This window comes from Oryctolagus cuniculus, chromosome X (assembly GCF_964237555.1).
Source record: "Oryctolagus cuniculus chromosome X, mOryCun1.1, whole genome shotgun sequence".
In the NCBI taxonomy this organism is placed as follows: domain Eukaryota; kingdom Metazoa; phylum Chordata; class Mammalia; order Lagomorpha; family Leporidae; genus Oryctolagus; species Oryctolagus cuniculus.
This window is the reverse complement of record NC_091453.1, coordinates 7,826,559-7,846,621: the sequence shown is the minus strand read 5'-3', so window position 1 is coordinate 7,846,621 and position 20,063 is coordinate 7,826,559. Positions and strand designations below refer to the sequence as shown.

At 41.0% G+C, this 20,063-nt stretch overlaps 1 pseudogene; it reads left to right on the top strand.

The window, feature by feature from the left end:
- Positions 1-2,818: 2,818 nt before the first annotated feature.
- On the top strand, positions 2,819-3,702 carry LOC100342076 (heterogeneous nuclear ribonucleoprotein A1 pseudogene; annotated as a pseudogene).
- The last annotated feature ends 16,361 nt before the right edge of the window (positions 3,703-20,063 follow it).

Genomic DNA, 20,063 nt, shown 5'->3' with positions numbered 1-20,063 from the left:
AAAACATGATATTTGCATTTTTATCTCTGGCTTATTTCACTTAGCAGATAAAGAGAATGTGTTTACACACACACACACATATACACAGAGTTGATATGAATTTAAAATAGTGATTACTAGAGGCTGGGAACAGTGTGGGGATTGAGAAAGATTTGATCATGGGAGACAAAATGCAACTGGGTGAAGGTAATGGGTTCTGGTGTTCCACGGAACAGCAGGGTAACTAGAATCAGTGATGAAGGAAATGGGAGGGTTAACACCCATGTCGGATTGTTTACTCTGTATTTACCTGTTGAAATATTGCACTATACCCCCCAAAATGTACAGGTATTCCATGTTCATCTGAAACTAAAAGAAAAATCAACCAATCAATTTTTTAAAAAAAAAACAGTCGAATTCCAAAGCCTTCAAGAATAAAGCAGATATTGGGACCAGTGTTGTGGTGCATCAGGTTAAGCCGCCACATACAAGACTGGTATCCCACATGGGCACCTGTTGTGTCCCGGCTGCTCTGCTTCTGATCCAGCTTTCCGCTAATGCGCCTGGGAAGGCAGCAAGGATAGATCAAGTTGTTGTGACCCTGCCACCCATGTGGGAGACCCAGATTGTGTTCCTGGCTCCTGGCTGTTGTGACCGTTTGGGGAGGACACCAGTAAAAGCAAGATCTCCCCCTATCACACTCTGCCTTTCAAATAAATAAATAAATCTTTAGAAGTAGAGTAATACAGATATTTGGGTATTTACCATTTAGCTTTCTTTTTATTTCTCCTCTCCCATTCATTTTCAGTCACTTACTCTTACAAGTATGCATTTCTGCCTTTTCCCTCATTGTAAAATTACTGAATATCAGAGTGGCACTCGGGAGAGAGTCTGCATATTTAGATTTGTTGTGTCCCTGTCACCTCTTGAACACTGCCTTTGTCTATTCAAAGTTGCCATTCTGACTGCACATTTGAATCACATGGGGAATTTTTATAAATACCAGAAGCTCTTAAACCTCACCCAGACCAGTTCAATCAGACTTTCTGCATGGGTATAAGTATGGCTAGTTTGTTTTTGCTTTTATTAATCTCTCCAGGGGACTGTAATGCACAAAGTTAAAAATCTCTGCTTTCAGGGATTCAAGATTGGATTCTTTTGTTTTATCTCCTCCAGGATGTGGCAAGGTTTCTTTTCGTCTTTTCTGCCTTTTCATATTGCTTTGCTTTTTATATCCACTTTTCAACCGTTCACTTTTCCATTCTCATTTGTTCCCTTTGGCCTACCTGCTTCCTAATCACCACAGGGAGTACACTAAGAAGTCCCAGTCATTTCTCTGGGAGGTGAGCCTAGGGAACACCGGTAGGGCAGTGGGGAAGTAAGTAAGGGCAAGGCAGGCAGTCAGTAAAGGATGTGCTATCGACAGTGTCCATGCCCGGTAACTAGAGCTTAATCTGGCTGGGCAGGTAAGCCACATGGCTCAGAGTCACCCCGTCCCAGAGGGAAGGGACTGGGAACATTTGTCTACTGGTTCCTGTCAGCTGTTTTTTGAGAAATGCTCCTGTAGTCCTTACTTGCCTGTTACTTCTAGCTTATTGTGTGTGCTGGAGAGAGGGATGGTAGCAGCCGGAAAGAGCCCTCAATCAAGGGAGTTGGAGGTCCAGTCAGTACACAGCAGAATTAAGCTACCCCATGCTCTTGTTCCCAACCACTGGTGAACAGATTCAGGTTCAACACCTTTGTGATTTCCTTAGTGTCTGCATCAGCACCCGTTTTCCACATCAATTTATTTCACAGCACGGAGCCTCATACTTGATCTTTCCTGATATTTCTTCTTTCCTCTCTGGCACTCTCATTTTAAGAGGAAGGGTATGAAGCCTTCCCTTTTGGCAAACCTGCATGAAATACTGGTGGCTAATTAGGGTTACTGTAAAGAATGAGAGAATGGGCTGCCAGATATAAGCTCTGGTGTGTTTCCAAAATGTGTACTAGATCAGTTCACTTTCCCAACTTTCTGTCCCCAAGATTTGGTCTTCCTCCTTTTACCATACTTTGCATATGGATAACGCATCTTTGATATTCAGCTCAGATATGGTCTCCTTTGTAAAGTGACTGCTGAAATGCAAATCAAACCCCCATTCTTCAATGTTGTCATAATTCTGTATGCAGACCCTAGTTACAGTTTCATGTTCAGCTCCAAATGCTTTTTTTGTTTTTAAAGATTTTTGTTTATTTGAGAGGTTGAGTTACAGAAAATGAGAGGGAGAGACAGAGAAAGGTATCTTCCATCTGATGGTTCACTTCCCAAATGACCACAACGGCCAGAGCTGAGCCTATCAGAAGCCAGGAGCTTCTTCCGGGCCTCTCACACGGGCACAGGGGCCCAAGTGCTTGGGCCATCTCCCACCGCCTTCCCAGGCCATCAGCAGAGAGCTGGATCAGAAGAGGAGCAGCTGGGACTAGACTAGAACCGGCGCCCATATGGGATGCCGGTGCAGCAGAGGATTAACCTACTGCACCATAGTGCCAGCCCCTCAGCTTTGAACATCATAAGTATTCATTCACATGCTGGTTTCCTCACACAGACCATGGATTTGGGGAAGACAGAAGTCATTTCACTTTGTAGAAGTTTTTGCACTTTGTATTCTTCCCCCCCAGTGGAGTGTGCCATAGAAGTTTCAAAAATGTCTGTAGGATTACATTAAAGTCAAATAGAGTTGAAGCTGATTTTGGAATACAAGCATTGTTTTACAAGTGTGTTAACAAACACGTTCGTGCCCTTTCTGCCCATGGAGGCCACCAAGGAAGCATCATCAAATTCTCTCTTCCCACGGCCGTCATGTCCAAGTCAGAGTCTCCTACAGAGCCCGAGCAGCTGCGGAAGCTCTCATCAGAGGGCTGAGCTTTCAAACAACCCTGGGGAGCCCGAGGAGCCACTCTGAGCAACGGGGACGCTCACGGACTGCATGGTAGTGAGAGACCCGGACACCAAGCGTTCCAGGGCTCTGGGTTTGTCACCTATGCCACCGTGGAGGAGGAGGATGCAGCTATGAATGCAGGGCCACACAAAGTGGTTGAAGGGTTGTGGAACCAAAGAGGGCTGTCTCGAGAGAAGATTCCCAAAGTCCAGGTGCCCAACTAACTGTGAGAAAGATATTTGTTGGAGGCTTTAAAGAAGACACTGAAGAGCATCACCTCCGAGATGATTTTGAACAGCATGGGAAAATCGAGGAGATGGAGAGCACGACTGACCAAGGCAGCGGCAAGAAGAGGGGCTCTGCTTCTGTGACCTTTGACAACCATGACTCTGTGGATAAGACTGTCACTCAGAGCTACCACACTGTGAAGTATGGAAGGCCCTGTCGATGCAGGAGATGGCCAGCACTTCATCCACCCCAAGAGGTCCAAGTGGTTCCAGAAACTTTGTGGAGGTGGTTTTGGTGGCACTGACAACTTGGGTCATGGAGGAAACTTCAGTGGTCATGGTGGCTTGGTGGCAGCTGAGGTGGTGGTAGTTATGGTGGCAGTAGGGATGGTTACAATGGGTTTGGTAATAATGGTGGTTATGGAGGAGGCGGCCCTGGTTACTCTGGAGGAAGCAGAGGCTATGAAAGCAGTGGACAGGGTTATGGAAACCAGGCAGTGGACATGGTGGGAGTGGCAGCTATGACAGCTATAACAATGGCGGGGGTGGCTTTGGTGGTGGTAGTGGAAGCCATTTAGGAGGCGCTGGAAGCTACACTGATTTTGGCAATTACAACAATCAATCTTCAAATTCTGGACCCATGAAGGGAGGAAATTTTGGAGGCAGAAGCTCTGGCCCCTAGGGTGGTGGCGGCCAATATTTTTCCAAACCATGAAATCAAGGGGCTATGGTGGTTCTAGCAGCAGCAGCAGCTATGGCAGTGGCAGAAGGTTTTAATAACTGCCAGGAAATAAAGCTTAGCAGGAGAGGAGCCAGAGAAGTGACAGGGAAGCTACAGATTACAACAGATTTGTGAACTCAGACAAGCACTGTGGTGGCAGGGCCTGGCTGCTACAAAGTAGACATGTTTTAGACAATACTCATATGTATGGGCAAAAACACTCTAGGACTGTATTTGTGACTAATTGTATAACAGGTTATTTTAGTTGCTGTTCTGTGGAAAGTGTAAAGTATTCCAACAAAGGATTTTAATATTTTCTTTTTTTGCACCCATGCTGTTGATTGCTAAATGTAATAGTCTGATCATGATGCTGAATAAATGTGTCTGTAAAAAAAAAAAAAAACAAAACACAGGGCCAGTGTTGTGGCATAGTGAATGGGGCTGCTATGTGGCTGCCTGCAGTGCCAGCATCCCGTATGGACACCAGCTCGAGTCCTGGCTGCTCCACTTCTGATCCAGCTCTCTGTTATGGTCTGTAAAATCAGTAGAAGATGGCCCAAGTCCTTGGGCCCCTGCACTTATGTGGGAGACCTGGAGGAAGCTCCTGGCTCCTGGCTTCAGATAGGCACAGCTCCAGCCGTTGCAGCCATCTGGGGAGTGAACCAGCAGCAGTACCTCTCTCTCTCTCTCTCTCTCTCTCTCTCTCTCTCTCTCTCTTCTGCGTCTCTGTAACTCTGCCTCCAAATGAATAAATAAATCTTAAAAAAAAGAACACATTCATGGAAGACATACCTAATAGATCTAGTCCAAGAAACTTAAATCAGAGATGAGTCTTGGGATTTGGCCTTATCTCTGAAGAGTGACAATGAAAGCTCGTAAGTGATTGAAACTTGAGGAAGTACAATTATATAGATAACCAAACCACACTTTGGAGGCCAAATAATGGGCATCTGCATCATATTAGAATCACTGTCACAGCGAGCTGTTATTTGCATGATAAACAACAGAAAATCAATCAAAAGAACACCAGTGTACTGGACGCTGAAAAGCTCAGGAACATGAGTCACAGTAGCTTGAACGCAAACCATTGATTTAATCCTCAACTTCTTAGCCATTTAACATAATACTTTTCTTCCCTAAGGTGTCATTTTACTTAAGCTGGTATCTATTTTTATATATTTTATTTTCAACATTCTTTTACATTTTAAGGTCTTTTAAATTTGAGAAGCAGAGAGATAAAGCAAGGGCTCTTATCTTTTGATTTACTCCCCGTATGCCTGGAGCAATTGGAGGACAAAAGCTGTGAGTTGGAAACTCAACCCAGGTCTCCCACATCTGGGCAGGAGCCCAATTACTCAAGCCATCACAACCACCTCCAAGGGTCTGCAATTGTAGGAAACTGGAATCAGGAACCAGAGCCCAGAATGTGACTCAGATATTTTGATATGGGTCATGAACGTTGTAACCACTACACCAAATATCCACCCCCTATTTTCAACATTGTTGAGTTAGGAGGTGGAAGTTGGAGGTATGGCGGTGGGAGTTCAGAGAGGAAAGGGATTTTGTTGGCAGTGGTTTGGAGTTCAGCCAAGTAAAATTTCAAGATACTCTGGTAGGTATGCAATTTATGAGTTAGAGAATCTTTCCATATAGAGAATGGATAAAAGATAATTTCTACCTTGAGTTAGTTTAACCTTCTTCACTTTAGAGTAAATAAATTCCTTTGGCTTTTCTGTTATTTGCTGATTTATTTTTAATTTTTGGCAAATTTTTGGAAATTTAGAAAAGTACAGAGATCAATAAAATAAACTACTTTGTGCCCATAAACTATAATTGCTAATGATTAACATTCTATTACATTTATTTTTCAATATAAATGGAAGTGTTACAAACTTGAAATCTATTCTTTGCCCATTTCCCCTTCTCAGAGGCAATTATTTTCATGTATTTCATATGCCACTTTCTCGTCTAATTTTTGGATTAATATGTTTAGGATTACTTTTCAGATTTTTTTGCTAGTTTTGTTTTCTGAGCCTTTTATATCTCAAGGCTGGTATATCTTCTTCCAGGTTTCTCTATGTAGAAAACTCCTGTTCATTCTACAGGGCCCAACTTAAAGAACATTATCTCTTTGAAATCTTTCTTTAACCCCCTGTGCAGATTAATTGTGGATTCCTCAGCACGTCCACAACATTCAGTTCTTCCTGCTATCACACCACCAGTCAGCTTACTGTGGTTAGGTTTATCTGTTTTCCTTTCTATGCATGAGACTCTCAGAAGTCAGAACACGTCTAGTTCACTACCTAGCATATAAGAGGCCCTCAGTAAATGTTTGTTGAATAAATAAATGGAAATTGAAAACATTTGAGCAGCTAAGAATTCATTAAACAATACAGTTACTTGGAATAGAGATACTTAATAGAGTATGATTGGGAAAAAAGAATTTGATATGTTAGTTTTCCAGAATTATATCTTGACTCAATTTGAGTTTCATTTGAGAATTAAATATATGTACATAGAACTCAATGAAGGAAACTAACCCAGGTTTGGTAATACATACATTATGTGTTTGAAATTCACTATGACTATTTTTTTCCAGGATAAAATGGAAATTTTAAGATGTTTCATCTGAAGGGGATGTGTAAATACATTGTGGATGAATTATGAATATTCATGAGGGATTATTACTACGTTAATAGAAAAATGAGTCAGACCCAAATTCATTCAATCTAGGCCATAACTGTTCTTTGATACGAAGTGTGAGCACTAAACAGAACTGCCATTTCCAGTTTTCTGAAAGCACATTCCCCTTCAAACTCTTGTAGTTAAAAGAGCTCTGTGAAATACTCTGGGGAAAATTCAGTTTTCTCCTCCTTTGTTTGCAGAGGGTGGTAAGGAAGCAGTCAGGTCAGAAAGAGCTCTTTAGAGATGAAGCCCAGCACACCTTCAGAGCAGCGTCCGAAGCGCCGCTCGCAATGACCACGCCACGTGCACTGCCTTGCTTGTCCTTTTCTGCTTCGGAACATTCCTATTCTAGATTCGTGGGGGCTTTTGAGGTGTCAATGTTCCCAAAATGTTCTCTCTTTCATTTTCAAAGAGATTCTGAGTGTCTGACCTTGCTTGCAAGGACTGTGAGATGACCTTGGTCCCTGAAAGAGGCAGGGGCGACTGGGATTCCTGGAGTTAAGTCACTGGTCAGGGCATAAGATCTGGTGGAATGCAGCACAGATTTGTCTTCTCTGGTGTGAGTGCATGTGTGTGAAGGGTTGCAACATGCTATGTAACAGTTTGTCAGATTAGTATGCTACCAACCTCTGCACCTGTGCTTCTTAGCCTGGAGTTGATTCAGGGGCCTTAAAAACTTTTATCTTGGGGCTAGTGCTGTGACGTAGAAGTTGAGCCTCCATTTGCAATATTGGCACTCCATATGTTTACCAGTTCAAGTCCTGGCTGCTCTGCTTCCCATCCAGTTCTCTGCTGGTGTGCCTGGGAAAGCAACAGAGGATGGCTCAAGTCATTGGGCCCTTGCACCCACAAATGAGACCCAGAGGAAGCTCCCATCTCCTGGATTCAGGCTGGCCCAGCCCTGGCCAAAGCGGCCATCAGGGGAGTGAACCAGCAGATGGAAGATCGCTCTCTCTCTCTCTCTCTCCCTTTCAAATAAATAAATCTTTTTTTAAAAAAAGACTTACAGCTTTCTTTTCACTATCCTTTAACTGAAATTTAATATTTATTTTGTTTATGGATATAGGCAATGGACTACATTAATATTAGGCATTCATATATAACTTTTACCACCAATGGACTATTATAATTGTTACATTATATTGTAATTGTTGCAAATGTTGAAATATTATTTATGCTCATCACTTGGAAATCATGATACTTAACAGAACTGTCTAGCTCTTGTTATTTAATGGACAAATAAAAACATATTATTATATCACAAATTTATTTTTAATACTTTGATAACTATTTCAAAATAATCTTTGATTTTAATCCTATATACTTTGTTTTATGCATTAAAAAGATGACTGTGAGAATAAGCCCATAGGCTTTACTGGACGCACACAGGTCCATGGCATAAAAATCCATGGTCTACAGAGGGTACAGCTTCCTCAAATGAAATGCACTGCAGATGCAGCTGTGATGTAGTTCAGGATTTTTAAAACTTTGTCAAATCATCAAGTCCTGTCAGCATATATAATAGATCAAAGCACGGTTGCCCTGTTTGAGGTGGTGCCCTTGGCCCAAAGCCCTAACTTCGTGGTCAACCATTTTGAAGTTGGCCCTGGACGATGTGAGAAAATGAATGCCTGTGATGGACCTGGAACTTCAGATGGAGTCAAAGAGGGCGACAGAGAGGAGAAGTTGAAGAGAAAAAATAACAGAGGTTGAGAAAAGCAAGTGCAGAAAGCAAACTAATAAAAGAGGGGAAAGACTGGGAGGCACATCTTCACACATGAGAGACAGCTAGCCTACTCCTAGTTTTGCTGTTAGTTGTACAAATGCAGTGCTTTTACTGTGAGAAGCCTGCTTGCTTGCTAAAGTTAAAGAAAAATGCATGAAAGTTTGGTCTTGCTGTGTGGGAACACAGTTAGGGGGAAAAAAAGGTGATTCTCTGAGACTCACACTGGGAGTTTTAGAGGAGGCTCCTTGGTGGAATAACCTCTGAAAAGGACCTCATTGTAGGACAACCTCTTTAAGTCTGGAAGATGATGTTGGTGCCCCACTTGGGTTGCCATTATGAGTCAATGCACTCGCAACCTTCTCCCTCAGCTGCTGGGAGTGCCTGCCCCTTCTCCAAAGAGTGGTCCTTGGCCAAACAGGAACTCCTCCTACCACCACCCTTTTACCAAGGAAAGAATGCCTGATTTTAGGGGGTGCAAATACTGACACCTTATTGTCCAGGTGCCACTTGTACTCAGAGCTCTTTACTGCATCAGGTTGGAGTTGCTCTCCAGCTGAGACCAGAGCTCTTTAAGGCCTCTTCTCCTGTAGTCTCCTGCTTACTTCATGTCCTTGCTTGATGCCAAAACCACTCAAATAATAGTCCCTTTGTCAGGCTCTGCTGACTAAGACACTGGATTTTTCATCTTTAAAAGGCAAATAACTGGTCCGGCGCCATGGCTCATCCTCCACCTAGTGGCACCAGCACACCGGGTTCTAGTCCCGGTTGGGGCGCCGGATTTTGTCCCGGTTGCCCCTCTTCTAGGCCAGCTCTCTGCTGTGGCCCGGGAAGGCAGTGGAGGATGGCCCAAGTGCTTGGGCCCTGCACTCCATGGGAGACCAGGAGAAGCACCTGGCTCCTGCCTTCGGATCAGTGTGGTGCTCCAGCTGCGGCAGCCATTGGAGGGTGAACCAATGGCAAAAGAAAGCCCTTTCTCTCTGTCTCTCTCTCTCACTATCCACTCTGCCTGTCAAAAAAAAAAAAAAAAAAGCAAATAACTGGAAGATGGCGGAATAGTGAGGGCACGCACTGACAGTCTGGGAAAAGATAGTTTAATAAAAGTGGAGTTACTGTAGTCTCAGGAAAAGGCTCGGGAAAAAATTACAGAGGAAACTCTTCCAGATCTAGTGGATGTGACACGGAGGACCTACGGGGAGAGCAAGGATGTCTATGGCGTGGAAGCTGAGGCGCAGGAGCCGAGGTGCAGAAGCCGAGGCGTGGAAGTCGAGCTGTGGAATCTGCGCGCCAGCGCTGGTAGGGGAGGTGAGACAAAAACCTCGGTAACCCGAGTAATTGGAAGGGAAAGGCAGAAAGAGCCTAGAGGGAACGAGGCTTGAAGCCCCACTGGGGAAAGTTCACCAGGCTGACTGGAGGAGAGGAAAAAAAATGAATAAATAAGGGGAACCAGCACAGACACTAGCCTCTCTCTTCACTCACCTTACAAAGTCGAGCAAGACAAAGAGCAGGCGCCATTTTGGACATACTTAAGTGGCGCCCACCATCAGCCAAGCAGAAAAACCTGACTCTGGTGGGGAGAAATAACTGGAGGTTAGAACCTAGTGAAACTGTGGAGCTAACGAACTGAGACTGTGAAAATCTAAGGGTGGGTGAGAGAACTCACTGAGTATACAAACTTGATAACCTTGGCAACCCGGTGAGAGACTGATGAGAAATTTGAGACCACACTGAGGGCTGCATAGACCCTTTGTGTGGTCCTTGGGGTAGAGCAGACTAATACCCACAGGGGCCAGATTTCATACATCAACTACCCTCAATTCCACTCAGCTGTGTGGAATTACTTCCCTTCTGAGTCCAAAAAAAAAAAAAAAAAAAGAGAGAGAGCGAGCGAGAACAAACTGGGTGAGTCACCTTTGGCACACCCTTAACCCTGAAAAACCAAACAGAGCTCTCTGGCCACATGCATCACAGCCTCTAAGGATCCATCAAAAGCAGACAGTCCACTTAATCTAGAGTCATAGTATAACGAGAAAAAACACCACAGCGAAGAAAACAAAGAATATCTCCACAATGCCAAACAAACGCAAAAACCGAGGTAACAAGAACAAGGAAGACACTACGACGCCCCAAAATGATGAAGAAACCCCAAGCCAAGATTATGAAGATGACGAGATAGAAGAAATGCAAGAAGCGGATCTCAAAAAATTGATAAGAACATTAAGAAGTTCTCAAACAAATTCTTGAACTACAGAACTCCTCACTGGACAGGATAGAAAATCTCTGTCACGAAAATGAAGTATTAAGGAGGAATCAAAATGAAATGAAGCAACTAGTAGAACATGAAACTGTGATAGTGATGAGAAATCATAATGAAATGAAGAATTCAATAGATCAAATGACAAACACATTAGAGAGCCTTAAAAACAGAGTCAGTGAAACAGAAGAGAGACTATCGGACTTAGAGAACAAGAAAGTATACAGTCAAACCAAAGAAAAGAAGAGGAAATTAGAAATCTAAAACATATTGTCGGGAATCTACAGGATACTATTAAAAAACCCAACATTCAGGTTCTAGGAGTTCCTGAAGGCATGGAGAGCGAGAAAGGATTAGAATGCCTTTTTAGTGAGATACTAGCAGAAAATTTCCCAGGTTTAGAGAAGGACAGAGACATCCTAGTACAGGAAGCTCATAGAACCCCTAATAAACATGACCAAAAGAGATTCTCACCATGAAACGCTGTAATTAAACTCACCACAGTGAAACATAAAGAAAAGATCCTAAAATGTGCAAGAGAGAAACGTCAGATTACTCTCAGAGGATCTCCAATTAGACTCGCAGCAGACTTCTCATCAGAAACCCTACAAGCTAGAAGGGAATGGCAAGACATAGCCCAGGTACTAAGAGAGAAAAACTGCCAGCCCAGAATATTATATCCTGCAAAGCTCTCATTTGTGAATGAAGGCGAAATAAAGACCTTTCATAGCAAACAGAATTTGAAAGAATTTGTCGCCACTCGTCCAGCCCTGCAAAAGATGCTTAAAGATGTGCTACACACAGAAACACAGAAACACGGCCATCAATATGAAAGAAGGTAAAGGAAGAAAACCTACCAGTAAAAGATCATAGGAAGCTTAAAGCATATACTAGAAAATATCTTTGGGAAAATGGCAGGGCAAAGTCACTACTTATCAATAGTCACATTGAACGTTAATGCACTTAATTCTCCAGTTAAAAGGCACAGACTGGCTGAATGGATTAAGGAACAAAACCCATCTATTTGCTGCCTACAAGAAACACATTTTTCCAACAAAGATGCATGCAGACTGAAAGTGAAAGGTTGGAAAAAGATATTCCATGCCAACATAAATGAAAAAAAAAAGCAGGTGTAGCCATATTAATATCAAACAAAATAAACTTTAACACAAAAACTGTTAAGAGAGACAAAGAGGGACACTATATAATGATTAAGGGTTCAATTCAACAGGAAGATGTAACTATTATAAATGTATATGCACCTAATTACAGGGCACTGGTTTATTTAAAAGGTATGTTAAGGGACTTAAAGGGAAACTTAGATTCGAATACAATAGTACTGGGGGACTTCAATACTCCACTCTCAGAAATAGACAGATCAACAGGACAGAAGATCAACAAGGAAACAGCAGATTTAATCCACCCTATTGCCCAAATGGATCTAACAGATATATACAGAACTTTCAATCCTACAGCTAAAGATTTTACATTCTTCTCAGCAGTGCATGGAACCTTCTCTAGGATTGACCACATACTAGGCCATAAAGGAAGTCTCAGCAAATTTAAAAGAATTAGAATCATACCATGCAGCTTCTCAGACCACAGTGGAATGAAGGTGGAAATTAGCAACTCAGGAATCCCTAGAGCGTATGCAAACACATGGAGACTGAACAACATGCTCCTGAATGAACAGTGGGTCATTCAAGAAATCAAAAGAGAAATCAAAAACTTTCTGGAAGTAAATGAAGATAACACCACAACATATCAAAACTTATGGGATACGGCAAAAGCAGTGTTGAGAGGCAAGTTATAGCAATAGGTGCCTACATCAAGAAATTGGAAAGGCACCAAATAAATGAGCTTTCAGTGCATCTCAAGGATCTAGAAAAACTGCAGCAAACCAGACCCAAATCGAGTAGGAGAAGAGAAATAATTAAAATCAGAGAAGAAATCAACAGGATTGATTCCAAAAAAAACATTACAAAAAATCAGCCAAACGAGGAGCTTGTTTTTTGAAAAAATAAACAAAATGGACACCCCATTGGCCCAACTAACTAAAAAAAGAAGAGAAAAGACCCAAATCAATGAAATCAGAGATGAAAAAGGAAACATAACAACAGACACCACAGAAATAAAAAGAATCATCAGAAATTACTACAAGGACTTGTATGCCAGCAAACAAGGAAACCTATCAGAAATGGATAGATTCCTGGACACATGCAATCTACCTGAACTGAATCATAAAGACATAGAAAACCTAAACAGACCCATAACTGAGACAGAAATTGAAACAGTAATAAAGGCCCTCCCAACAAGGAAAAGCCCAGGACCAGATGGATTCACTGCTGAATTCTACCAGACATTTAAAGAAGAACTAACTCCAATTCTTCTCAAACTATTCAGAACAATCGAAAAAGAGGGAGTCCTCCAAAATTCTTTCTATGAAGCCAGCATCACCTTAATCCCTAAGCCAGAGAAAGATGCAGCATTGAAAGAGAATTACAGACCAATATCCCTGATGAACATAGATGCAAAAATCCTCAATAAAATTCTCGCCAATAGAATACAACAACACATCAGAAAAATCATCCACCCAGACCAAGCGGGATTTATCCCTGGTATGCAGGGATGGTTCAATGTTCACAAACCAATCAATGTGATACACCACATCAACAAACTGCAGAAGAAAAACCATATGATTATCTCAATAGACGCCGAGAAAGCATTTGATAAAATACAACACCCTTTCATGATGAAAACTCTAATCAAATTGGGTATAGAAGGAGCATTCATCAATATAATCAATGCAATTTATGAAAAACCTACGGCCAGCATCCTATTGAATGGGGAAAAGTTGGAAGCATTTCCACTGAGATCTGGTACCAAACAGGGATGCCCACTCTCACCACTGCTATTCAGCATAATTCTGGAAGTTTTAGCCAGAGCTATTAGGCAAGAAAAAGAAATTAAAGGGATACAAACTGGGAAGGAAGAAGTCAAACTATCCCTCTTTGAAGACGATATGATTCTTTATTTAGAGGATCCAAAGAACTCTACTAAGAGACTATTGGAACTCATAGAAGAGTTTGGCAAAGTAGCAGGATATAAAATCAATGCACAAAAATCAACAGCCTTTGTATACACAGACAATGCCATGGCTGAGAAAGAACTGCTAAGATCAATTCCATTCACAATAGCTACAAAAACAATCAATACCTTGGAATAAACTTAACCAAGGACGTTAAAGATCTCTATGATGAGAATTACAAAATGTTAAAGAAAGAAATAGAAGAGGATACCAAAAAATGGAAAAATCTTCCATGCTCATGGATTGGCAGAATCAACATCATCAAAATGTCCATTCTCCCAAAAGCAATTTATAGATTCAATGCAATACCAATCAAGATACCAAAGACCTTCTTCTCAGATCTGGGAAAAATGGTGCTGAAATTTATATGGAGACACAAGAGACCTCAAATAGCTAAAGCAATTTTGTACAACAAAAACAAAGCCGGAGGCATCACAATACCAGATTTCAGGACATACTACAGGGCAGTTGTAATCAAAACAGCATGGTACTGGTACAGAAACAGATGGATAGACCAATGGAACAGAATAGAAACACCAGAAATCAACCCAAACATCTACAGCCAACTCATATTTGATCAAGGATCCAAAACCAATTCCTGGAGCAAGGACAGTCTATTCAATAAATGGTGCTGGGAAAACTGGATATCCATGTGCAGAAGCATGAAGCAAGATCCCTACCTTTCACCTTACACAAAAATCCACTCAGCATGGATGAAAGACCTAAATCTATGGCCTGACACTATCAAATTATTAGAGAACATTGGAGAAACCCTGCAAGATATTTGCACCGGCAAAGACTTCCTGGAAAAGACCCTAGAGGCACAGGCAGTCAAAGCCAAAATTAACTACTGGGATTGCATCAAATTGAGAAGTTTCTGTACTGCAAAAGAAATAGTCAGGAAAGTGAAGAGGGAACCGACAGAATGGGAAAAAATATTTGCAAACTATGCAACAGATAAAGGATTAATAACCAGATTCTACAAAGTGATCAAGAAACTCCACAACAACAAAACTAACAACCCACTTAAGAGATGGGCCAAGGACCTCAATATACATTTTTCAAAAGAGGAAATCCAAATGGCCAACAGGCACATGAAAAAATGTTCAAACTCACTAGCAATCAGGGAAATGAACATCAAAACCACAATGAGGTTTCACCTCACCTCGGTGAGAATGGCTAACATTCAGAAATCTCCCAACAACAGATGCTGGTGAGGATGTGGGGAAAAAGGGACACTAACCCACTGTTGGAGGGAATGCAAACTGGGAAAGCCACTATGGAAGTCAGTCTGGAGATTCCTCAGAAACCTGAATATAACCCTACCATTCAACCCAGCCATCCCACTCCTTGGAATTTACCCAAAGGAAATTAAATTGGGAAACAAAAAAGTGGTCTATACTTTAATGTTTATTGCAGTTCAATTCACAATAGCTAAGTCATGGAATCAACCTAAATGCCCACCAACAGTAGACTGGATAAAGAAATTATGGGATATGTACTCTACAGAATACTATACAGCAGTAAAAAACAATGAAATCCGGTCATTTGCAACAAAATGGAGGAATCTGGAAAACATCATGCTGAGTGAAATAAGCCAGTCCCAAAGGGACAAATATCATATGTTCTCCCTGATCGGTGACAACTAACTGTGCACCAAAAAGGAAACCTGTTGAAGTGAAATGGACACTATGAGAAATGGTGACTTGATAAGTCCTTGTCCTGACTGTTGATGAACAAGTTAATATGTTATCCCTCCTAGTATTTTTTTTTGTTTGTTCTACTTAATACTATTGGTTGAATTCTGTAATTAATACACAGTTATTCTTAAATGTTAATACTTAACTGAAAAAATGATCCCTGTTAAATATAAGAGTGGGAATAAGAGAGGGAAGAGATGTACAATTTGGGTCATGCTCAAGCTGACTTGCCCCCAACGGTAGAGTTAGAAACATACCAGGGGATTCAAATTCAATCCCATCGAGGTGGCATGTACCAATGCCATCTCTCTAGTCCCAGTGATCAATTTCTGTTCACAATAGATCATAATGATAGGACTAAGAGTCAAAGAGAGCACATAAACAAGAGTAGTGTCTGCAAATACTAGCTGATAGAATCAAAAAGGGAGAGAACGATCCTGTCGCTCCCCCTCTTCGTGGAGGAACGACACAGGACCCTGCGCTGTTCTTTTGTCTGCTCGGCCCTTCCCGGGTTTGCTGCTGGTTCTTCCCGGGTTGGCTGCCGTCCCTTCCACCTCTGTGGAAGGGCGGTTCCCCCTGGCCACTTTCCCCACTTCCGCAGGGGAGCGGCACACCGCCGGCCGGCTCTCTCGGGGGCTGCACAGGTGTTCCTTCAGATAGATGTTCCCCTTAGATGTTCCTGGTGCATGTTGTCTCTCTCCTCCTTTATAGTCCTCTTCCGCCAATCCCAACTCGGCTGCCCACACGCCGAGTATGCTGCTCTCCTCCAATCAGGAGCAGGATCAGCTCCTGGAGGTCATCACTCAAGTTGGCAAGAGGCAGCTGCGTAGAAGCTGTTTTCTCCTCTCCCAGCACCATATTGTGGGAGAGCAGATGCATAGAATAAGTCTTAATTCCAGTAACTCAGTCCAGTCCGGGTTGCTCCCCACAGATCCAACATGGGAAGTGGGATACACAGCAGACTCATAGAGTGGCGGATGTCCTAAACCGCAATCTGGCCTCAGAATCAGCCCTTAAGGCATTTGGATCTGGCTGAAAATCCCATGATAGTATTTCAGGCATGGAACGCCAAGACACTCTGGCAAAAAAATGACCTAAATGAAAGATCTCTGAGAGTGAGATCCCAGTGGAAAGAACAGGTCATCAAAGAAGGAGGTACCTTTCTCTGAAGGGAGGAGAGAACTTCCACTTTGACTATGACCTTGTCTAAATATGATCAGAGTCGGAGAACTCAAAAGGCTTCCATAGCCTTGGTAGCTCATGACAAGAGCCTAGGGTGATTCCTGATGCCATAACCAAGAGTGTCAATTTGTTAAGTCAACAACAGGAGTCACTGTGCACTTACTCCTCACGTAGGATCTCTGTCCTTAATGTGCTGTACATTGTGATTTAATGCTATAACTAGTGCTCAAACAGTATTGTTCACTTTGTGTTTCTATGTGGGTGCAAACTGTTGAAATCTTTACTTAATGTATACTAAACTGATCTTCTGTATATATAGAGAATTGAAAATGAATCTTGATGTGAATGGAAGGGGAGAGAGAGCGGGAAAGGGGAGGGTTGCAGGTTGGATGGAATTTATGGGGGGAAGCCATTGTAATCAATAAGCTGTACTTTGGAAATTTATATTCATTAAATAAAAGTTAAAAAAAGGAAATAACTCAGTAACAGGAACAAAGTCACAGCCACATAGGAAGAAAAAGTTCTGGTGTTCTATTAATTACCCAGAGAAGTAATTCTGGCCAGTTATACTGGATCACATAATTCTAATCAGCTAGAAAAGAAGATTTCGAATGTCTGCATCAGAAAGAAATTATAAATATTTTGAGATGATGGAGAACCTAAATATCCTGAGTTGATCAATACAAATGTTCAAATGTACCAAATCATCACATTGTAACTCATAAAGATGTACATTTTTTATCTGTCAATAAGAGGCAAAAAAAAAGAAAACCTCCTACTTCTCAGAACTGTGGCAAGAATTTTAAAAAGGTGCTTTCCCTGATTTGAGTATTATACAATGTACACATGTATCAAAGCATCAAATAGTACCCCACAAATACATATAATTTTTATGTGTCAATTAAAAATGAATAAAAAGAAGGTAGACTTACAATTAGAAAATATGATAACTAAGTGCATCTAAGGCCATTAAAAATCAGTTGCCTCAACTTGACTATCAATGTCTTTAAGTGGTTTGGGTTTGGTTTTTGGTCTCTCTCTCTCTCTTTCTCTTATAAATCACCTGCCACTAGGGCAAAGTTGTTACTTATCAATAGTCACCTTTAATGTAAATGGCCTCACCTCCCTAGTTTAAAGACACAGACTGGCTCAATGGATTAAAAAACAAAACCCATCTATTTGCTGCCTACAAGAAACACATCTTTCCAACACAGATGCATGCAGACTGAATGTGAAAGGATGGAAAAAGGTATTCCATGAAACAGAAACCAAAAAAGAGCTGGTATAGCCATCTTGATATCAGACAAAATAGACTTTAACACAAAACTGTTAAAGAGAGACAAAGAAGGGCACTATATAATGATTAAGGGATCAATTCAACAGGAAGATCTAACTATTATAAATTTATATGCACCTAATTACAGGACACCTGACTATTTAAAAGAAATGTTAAGGGATTTAAAGGGAGACTTAGACTCAAACACAATAGTAAAAGGGAACTTCAATACCCCCACTTTGAGCAATGGACAGATCAACCAGACAGAAAATCAGCAAGGAAACAGCAGATTTAATCGACACTATAGCCCAAATGGACCTAACAGAGATCTACAGAACTTTTCACCCTACAGTTGCAGAATACACATTCTGCTCAGCAGTGCATAGAATTTTCTCTAGGAATAACCACATACTAGGCCATAAAGCAAGTGTCAGCAAATTAAAAAAACTGAAATCATACCATGCATCTTCTCAGGCCACAATGGAATGAAGCTGGAAATCAGCAACTCAGGAATCCCTAGGACATATGCAAACACATGGAACTGAACAACATGCTCCTTAGTGAACAGTGGGTGATAGAAGAAATCAAAAGAGAAATAAAATTCTGGAAACAAATGAAGATGACAACACAACACATCAAAACTTATGAGATACAGCAAAAGCAGTGTTAAGAGAAAAGTTTATAGCAATAGGTGCCTATATAAAGAAATTGGAAAAGTTCCAAATAAATGAGCTATCAATGCATCTCAAGGATCTCGAAAAACAACAGCAAATCAAACCCAAAACTGATAGGAGAAAAGAAATAATTAAAATTAGAAATGAAATCAACAAAATGGAAACAAAAATACAAAAGATCAGCAAAATGAGATCGTTTTTTGAAAAAATAAACAAAATTGACATGCCATTGGCCCAACTAACCCAAAAAGGAGAGAGAATACCCAAAATCAAAAAAATTAGAGATGAAAAAGGAAATGTAAAAACAGACACCACAGAAATAAAAAGAATCATTAGAAATTACTACAAAGAGTTGTATGCCAACAAACTGGGAAATCTATCAGAAATGGATAGATTCCTGGACACATACAACCTACCTAAACTGAGCCATGAAGACACAGGAAACCTAAATAGCACCTTAAGCAAGATGGAAATTGAATCAGTAATAAAGGCCCTCCCAACAAAGAAAAGCCCAGGACCAGATGGCTTAACTGCTGAATTCTACCAGACATTTAACGAACTACTAACTCCAATTCTTCTGAAGTTACTCAAAACAACTGAAAGAGAAGGATTTCTTCCATATTTGTTCTATGAAGCCAGCATAACTTTAATTCCTAAACCTGAAAAAGATGCAACAGAGAAAGATAATTAAAGACCAATTCCCCTGATGAATATAGACACAAAAATCCTTGAAAAATTCTAGCCAATAGAATCCAATAACACATCAGAAAAATCATCCACCCAGACCAAGTGGGATTTATCCTTCGTACACAGGGATGGTTGAACATTCGCAAATCAACATTTACAAATCATTCAATATGATAAATCACATTAACAAACTGCTAAACAAAAACCATATGATTATCTCAACAGATGCAGAGAAAGCATTTGACAAAACACAACACTCTTTCATGATGGAAACTCTAAGCAAATTGCATTTAGAAGGAACATTCATCAACACAATCAAGGCAATTTATAACAAACCCACGGCCAGCATCCTATTGAATGGGGAAAAGTTGGAAGCATGCCCACTGAGATCTGGAACCAAGCAGGGATGCCCACTCTCACCATTGCAATTCAATATAGTACTGGAAGTTTTAGCCAGAGCCATTAGGCAAGAAAAATAAATCAAAGGGATACAAATTGAGAAGGAAGAAGTCAAACTATCCCTCTTTGCAGATGATATGATTCTTTGTTTAGGGGATCTAAAGAATTCTACTAAGAGACTATTGGAACTCATAGAAGAGTTTAGTAAAGTAGCAGAATATAAAGTTAATACACAAAAATCAACAGCCTTTGTTTACACAGACAATGCCATGGCTGAGAAAGAAATTCTAAGATCAATCCCATGCACAATAGCTACAAAAAATACCTTGGAATAAATTTAACCAAGGATGTCAAAGATATCTACAATGAAAATTACAGAACATTAAAGAAAGGAATAGAAGAAAATATAAAAGATGGAAAACTTCCATGGTCATGGATCAGAAGAATATCATCAAAATGTCCACTCTTCCGAAAGCAACTTACAGATTCAATGTGATACCAATCAAAATACCAAAGACATTCTTCTCAGATCTAGAAAAAAAGAATGCTG